Raw genomic sequence first — 6,740 nt, 5'->3', positions numbered from 1 at the left:
CATAGGAAGCATCTATGTAGCTTTCAGTACCAAGGACAAATTTCTCCCCTTCCTACATTTTTCACTGAAGTCTCAGTTATTCTGTTCTCTGGCCTTCCACAGCTCTTTTCCCAGACAACTTATATTGCTGCTGATTTTTTGTTGACAACTTTACATGCTTGATACTCTCTATTAACAGAGGTCATTAACTAAGCCTACAATATGGTTGGCACAGACATTCAATATTTTTTTGCTGATTAAATATTTAGTCCCTACTGCTGCTGCTGCTAAGTTGCTTCAGTCGTGTCCGACTCTTTGCGACCCCAGAGACGGCAGCCCACCAGGCTTCCCAGTCCCTGGGATTCTCCAGGCAAGAACACTGGAGTGGGTTGCCATTTCCTTCTCCAATGCGTGAAAGTGAAGTCGCTCAGTCGTTCCCGACTCTTAGCGACCCCATGGACTGCAGCCTACCAGGCTCCTCTGTCCATGGATTTTCCAGGCAAGAGTACTGGAATGGGGTGCCATTGCCTTCTCCGTAAAAGCATTCTGAATTATTGGTGGGCAGCTTCTAACTTCAATTACTTCTGGAAATATTTGAAGTACAAAACAAGATTACATTCTGTATAGTTAAATGAGAATACTTTTAAATACTCACTTTCAATTTTAAATGTGTAGATTTCTTACAGAGAATCTCTGAGTAGATGCAAAATGCATTCATCTAACCAATGCAGAAAGCCTCAACATATGCACCAAAACAATCCTCAGGTTCCCCAGTCTTGGAATTCAACATACCCTTTTATTTCTCTTCACAAAAGCTTCATTTTCTCCCTGTAGTTGCAGATTTCTGAGAATGCTCTGCCATCTTCCTTTGCTCACATCCAAGTTCACCTGAAGCCTAGGTAGACAATTATCTACATGCTTAATCTTCCCCCATCAGTGCCTCTCTGCCTCTTACCTGGAGGATTCTTCTGACATTAGGGGAGCTTGTTGCAGGGGCATCTGAAGGTCCTGGATCAACTGTAAATCAATGTTGCAGCCCTCCTCAGCCTGCCATGAGAAGCCCTCTAAGGGAAAGTTCAAGTTCTCTCTCCCACTCTCTCTTTTAGCTAGTTTTGCAAAGTTATCACATTAAAGATGTCTTTGACCAATATAAGTTTAGTTTTTATCAGCCTAATTGATGTGTGACATTAAATCCATTGAAAACATAAAACTGAAGCTGTAACAGTACACTCTGTTAACCAACTTTCTGCCTATATGTTGACTATAGCACGCTAAAGAATTTCATTTGGCTTATATCAGTGAAGAAGAAAACAGTCTAAACTCCTTATACTCCTATATATACATCACATGTATGTGTATGAAGTGAAGTGAAGTGAAGTTGCTCAGTCGTGTCCAATCTTTGTGACCCCATGGAGCCTGCCAGGCTCCTCTGTCCATGGGATTTTCCAGGCAACAATACTGGAGTGGGCTGCCATTTCCTTCTCCAGGGTATCTTCCCAACCCAGGGATCAAACCCAGGCCTCCTGCATTGTAGGCAGATGCTTTTACCATCTGAGCCACCAGGGAAGTCCCAATGTATGTGTATACAGTTATACAAAAATCTTAAATACTAAGTCCAAGAGTCAGTCTTAATGTGTTAGCTTGATTTGAGGCATCGTTTCATATTTTTTATATTTAACCTAAAATCTCAGAATAATTTCATCCAAAGTATCTTAAATTTATGACAATACATTTTGCATTTGATGAAAACACATATTTCTGAATGGTGTCAAAAGCAGCTATCGATTTTCTTTTCAATAGAGTGCAAAACAAACATTCCTAACTCTATTCTTAAAGATTCTTTGCCAGTTTCCTGAATTTTTCATATCATTGAATTTTTTTCTTCTGCCCAGTCAATTAATATTGACAATGTGCCACCAATAGACTTCTTACTATTACAAATGCTTCTACTATCTGGCAGAATTCAATACACTTACTGCTTCTTAGAATTAAATCTGCCTCCCCATTTATGAATAGCAAAATATGCTTTCTGAAGTTTACAGTATTCTTTAAACCTAGGTGTTGGAATTACTCTTTGACATTCAGAAATATCACAGAGTAAACAAAGCTTTTATATTTCTGCTTAAATGGTCATATATTTTGAAATTTTTCTACTTAGAATGATATCAGGTAAAGCAATAATAAATTTAACTGTAAAAAAAAAAGCTACTAGACTAATTACTTTGAAAGAACAGAAAATACTCTTCTTTATTAGTAAATTGTTAAAGTCATAGACTACAAAGTTTCACTAAAATTTGGATGAATTATTTTGTAGCTGCAGCAGGTTATCTGTAGTTTTTCACTTTCTTCATCTAAATCATAATATCTGTTGAATACTTAGTTTCAAATCCTTTTCAAAAATGGGACCAATACACTGTCACACTAAATTCAGGAAGATTTTCTTATCAGTAACTATTTTCTATGTAATTTCTAATAAGAGAACATTAAAATATGAGAAGCTGGAAAATTAACAGATACTGCTAAGAGAATTATTCTTAAGTACCAAGGATCTTCTTTTGGTTTTCTCTTGTATCAGACTATGTATCCTTCATGTGAGCTATTCTTTCTTGAGAGATGTTCCCTTGGATTTCCTCTTTTCTCATGTACTGTTAGAACGATATGAAGATACTAAGAAGACAAACCAGAGTAGCTTTCCAAGGAAAAAAAAAAAAAAAAAGAATTAAAGAGGAAAGTTACTGAAACTTTTTTTTTATCACTAAAGCGCAGACTTTCTTTTTTGTATTATTATAATCCTTCACCTATAGTCACTGTATTATATAAGATGCCTGAAGTGAAGACTAAACCATGGGTTTAGACAAGAAAGCAGCAGTCTACTCAGCTTGAGCCTAACCCCAGCTTTAGGTGACAGCTATAAAAGAAGTCCAGTCTGGTTCACCAGAGCAAGAGACCACACAAGATATTTGAAAGTCCAAGCCAAAACCATAGAGCAATGTTCTAAAAACAAAGCCATTTTTCAGAATTGCTTACAGACCATTTTCAAAAACCCAGAATTTTGAATTCGTTCTAGCGAATTAGGTCTTCTGAGAATTGGACAAAAGCAGCTCAATCAAAAAATAAATAAAATAAAACATTTAAAATGATTCAGGTGTGCAGTCAGGATGAGGATAACTGGTCTATTTATCAAGAATATACCTTTTCACTAAATGTTTTTCCATAAAACCCCCATGGAGGTTCCTATATAAAACATTCTTGAACCTGATATGATAGTAGGTATTTGAATGAAATTCCATGATAAAATAGAATTTGAAATTAATAAACTTTTGTGCAGCTGCTTGTCTTTTAATATCTACCTATAATTACCATGCTATAATATACTCACAAGGTCTGGATACTAAATACTGAATCTAACCTCACTGATTGAATTGCAAAATATAAAAAAAATGAACTCTAAGACAGCATATAATTTTAAATTATATTCTATTTTCTATGTATGCTTTTAATGTAATAGTTGCATCTTTTAAAGTAAAGAATAAATTAATTTTATTGAAATTTAATCCAACTTTTATGTTGATTCATGATGTCATTTCAAATATCCTTTATCCCTTTCTTTTCTTTTCTTTTTTTTTTTAAATCAATACAATTTTAATATTTTTTAAAAATAAAATAAAGTGGCAATAACATGATTGACCCACCACCACCTCCCCTGCCCTCTATGACCATCTTTCTTTTTTTTTTTTTTCATTTAGGATGAATTTTTGTTGTCAGCATACCACTGTATTTGTATTTAAAATTTTTACCTTGTGACTCTCCTTAATTAGGAGAGTCAAGGGTAACAATGATAAAGATAACATATAATTTATTATCAAAATTGTGGCATTATTTATATTTATGCCAGGACCACTATGCTGGACAACAGGGACATGCAGTTACCTAATAAGTGGTCCTAAACAAATGCCTAAATCCCTACAGAGAGTACCTATCTTAGTTTTTTAAAAATAAGTAGAAAAATCTTTCTTAATGCAAATAAGTACTCTTTGTACGTTTTTCCTTAATATTAATAATTTAATATTGATTTTTCAGAGTCTGTTAGTTTATTAAATAGGTGGTAGAAGTAAAATGTAGGTTAGACAGAAATTTTCCTGATGTCATCAATCCTTTTATATTTTTTTAGTTGTTTTCTTACTGACAGTGGCCAAAAAGGACACTCTGTACCCTCACTGGGGGAAAGTGTGTGTACACATCTTAGACCAGAGTTTCACAGGCTTTTATAAGCAAGCTTTCAGCATAGAAATTTATGTAAAATAGATTGGGAAGGAATTGGCACCCCACTCCAGTATTCTTGCCTGGAGAATCCTGTGGACAGGGGAGGCTGGTGGGCTGCTGTCCATGGGGTTGCACAGAGTTGGACATGACTGAAGCGACTGAGCGTGCATGCATTGGAGAAGGAAATGGCAACCCACTCCAGTATTCTTGCCTGGAGAATCCCAGGGACAGAGGAGCCTGGTGGGCTGCCATCTATGGAGAGGCTCAGAGTCAGACACAACTGAAACGACTTAGCAGCAGCATGTAAAATAGGTAGCCAATGGGAATTTCCTGTATGACTCAGGAACTCAAACAGGGGCTCTGTGACAAGCTGAAGGGTGGGATGGGGAGGGAGATGGGAGGGAGGTCTGGGAGGGAGGGGACATGGGTTTACCCATGGCTGATTCTTATTGATGTATGACAGAAAACTACAAAATTTTGTAAAGCAATTATCCTTCAATTAAAAATTGAAAAAAAAAAAAGAAAAAAAAAAAGCAAAGAAATATGCTGAATTCACTACTCCAATTAAAAAAAAAAAGACTTCTGACAAACTTTGAAATAGCTGCCTGTTCTTGCTAAGATTTCTCAGACCACTATAAGCCATTCTTCTCTGAAAATTTCTTCAGCTTGGTCAAGGAAAGAATGTGACATCTAAAGTCATTTTTATTTTCACATATAGGAAGAAAGTGTATCAGACACAGACATATATTACTTTATAGATTCCATCTTAGCATTGGCTATTCCTGTAAAAATACATATTTTTGGACATTTTAAACACCACTATCATGACTTCAACCTGTTTTTCAAAATAACTTTATAGAACCAGAAGTTGAGTCTTTACTCTCTACTGATCTCCATGTGCTTACAAAATAAATCATAATATTTGTTTTTTTCCAAAGATATTGAGGATGCAAAGATGTCTGGTAACATTCAGACAAAATCCTCCAGGGCTGGAAAAATGCTTAAGAACCAAGGGGTAGAGGCCTTAAGACCTGAAGTGAAAAATGCATGACTAGCCCAGCCATGCTCCTGGAGGCAAATCCACAGACCTCAGTCTGATGCAGATCTTGAAGCCTGTCACCCAGCCCCTCTCAACCACACTTCTTCAGGAGTGATTTTGATGTCCCAGCACCCAGAGGGAGACATGTCCTAATATGCCTCCAGAGGCAGCTTCATTGACATTAGTCTGATTGTGAATCCTGAAGTAATCGTGTGGCCCAACAACAATCCTGCTCAGCCATGGTCTGGGGACAGTCCTGCCCAACCAGGAACCTGGCAGGAGGCACACCCCTCCATGTTGTAGGGGACAGGCTTTCAGAATTTGGTCTCAGCAATGGATTCTGAAGCAGCCCTGTGACTTTGTTCTGGTCCTCAGCTGTTGTCAGGGGCTACTTCTGCCTAGCAACTTATTAAGAGCACACCCAGAGACCCAGAGAGAGCTGCACACATCCTTGTGCCTGGTAACAAGCCCATCTGTGAACCTTAAAGCATACCATTGTTCTAGTGCCAGCACTACTGACCAAGGTTTTAGAGGGAGTCCTATTCACCCAAGGACCAGACACAACGCATGTGAGCCCAAACCTCTGGTAAAAGGCCCGCAAATACAGATCCTACTACAGACCCAGCAGCAGCTACACGACTGGCTGCAACCCAGCTCTACCATGACTGAAAATAGTGCCATCATCCTGGAACTTGACAGAAGAAATCTACTTGCTAACACCAGTCAGTAAACATGGGAAGATGTATTCACCTCTTCAGGTGTGCAAAGCAACACAAGGCTACAAGTATCATGAAGAAAAAAGTGAATGTGATACCACCAAAAGACACTAGCAGAGATCTATACATCTGTGTCTATTTTGCCGTCTCACATTCAGGGTTATCGTTACCAGATCTAGTGAAGTGAAGTCGCTCAGTCATGTCCGACTCTTTGCGACCCCATGGACTATAGCCTACCAGGCTGTTCTGTCCATGGAATTTTCCAGGCAAGAATACTGGAGTGGGTTGCCATTTCCTTCTCCAGGAGATCTTCCCAACCCAGGGATTGAACCTGGGTCTCCTGCATTGTAGGCAGATGCTTTACCATCTGAGCCACTAGGGAAGTCCCTAAATTTTAAAAATTAATATATGTGGAAAATTTACAAATATTTAGAAAACAAGCAAGACATTCCTGAACAACTAATGAATCAAAAAAGAAATCAAAAAGAAAACCCAAAAGCATCTTGAGACAAACAAATGGAAACACTGCATATCAAAACTTATAGGATTCAGTTAAAGCAGTTCTAAGAGAGAAGTTTTTGGTGATAAATACCTAAATTAGGAAAAAATAAAGACAGCAAACAACCCAGTGTAAAACCTCAAAAAACATGAAAAAATGAAAAAACTGAGCCCAAAGTTAACAGAATAAAAAAATTACAATGAAGATTGGGGCAGAAAAAAATGAAATAGAGACCAGAAAAACA

The 6,740-nt window shown here is 37.5% G+C and overlaps 1 non-coding gene across 1 annotated transcript; it reads right to left on the bottom strand.

The window, feature by feature from the left end:
- Positions 1-6,307: 6,307 nt before the first annotated feature.
- TRNAC-ACA (transfer RNA cysteine (anticodon ACA)) lies at positions 6,308-6,379 on the bottom strand. Its single transcript has one exon. It is a non-coding gene; the product is annotated as a tRNA-Cys (tRNA).
- Positions 6,380-6,740: the final 361 nt, after the last annotated feature.

The sequence above is a fragment of the Bos taurus genome, chromosome 5 (assembly GCF_002263795.3).
Source record: "Bos taurus isolate L1 Dominette 01449 registration number 42190680 breed Hereford chromosome 5, ARS-UCD2.0, whole genome shotgun sequence".
NCBI classification, from domain to species: domain Eukaryota; kingdom Metazoa; phylum Chordata; class Mammalia; order Artiodactyla; family Bovidae; genus Bos; species Bos taurus.
This window is presented reverse-complemented; position numbering and strand designations above follow the sequence as displayed.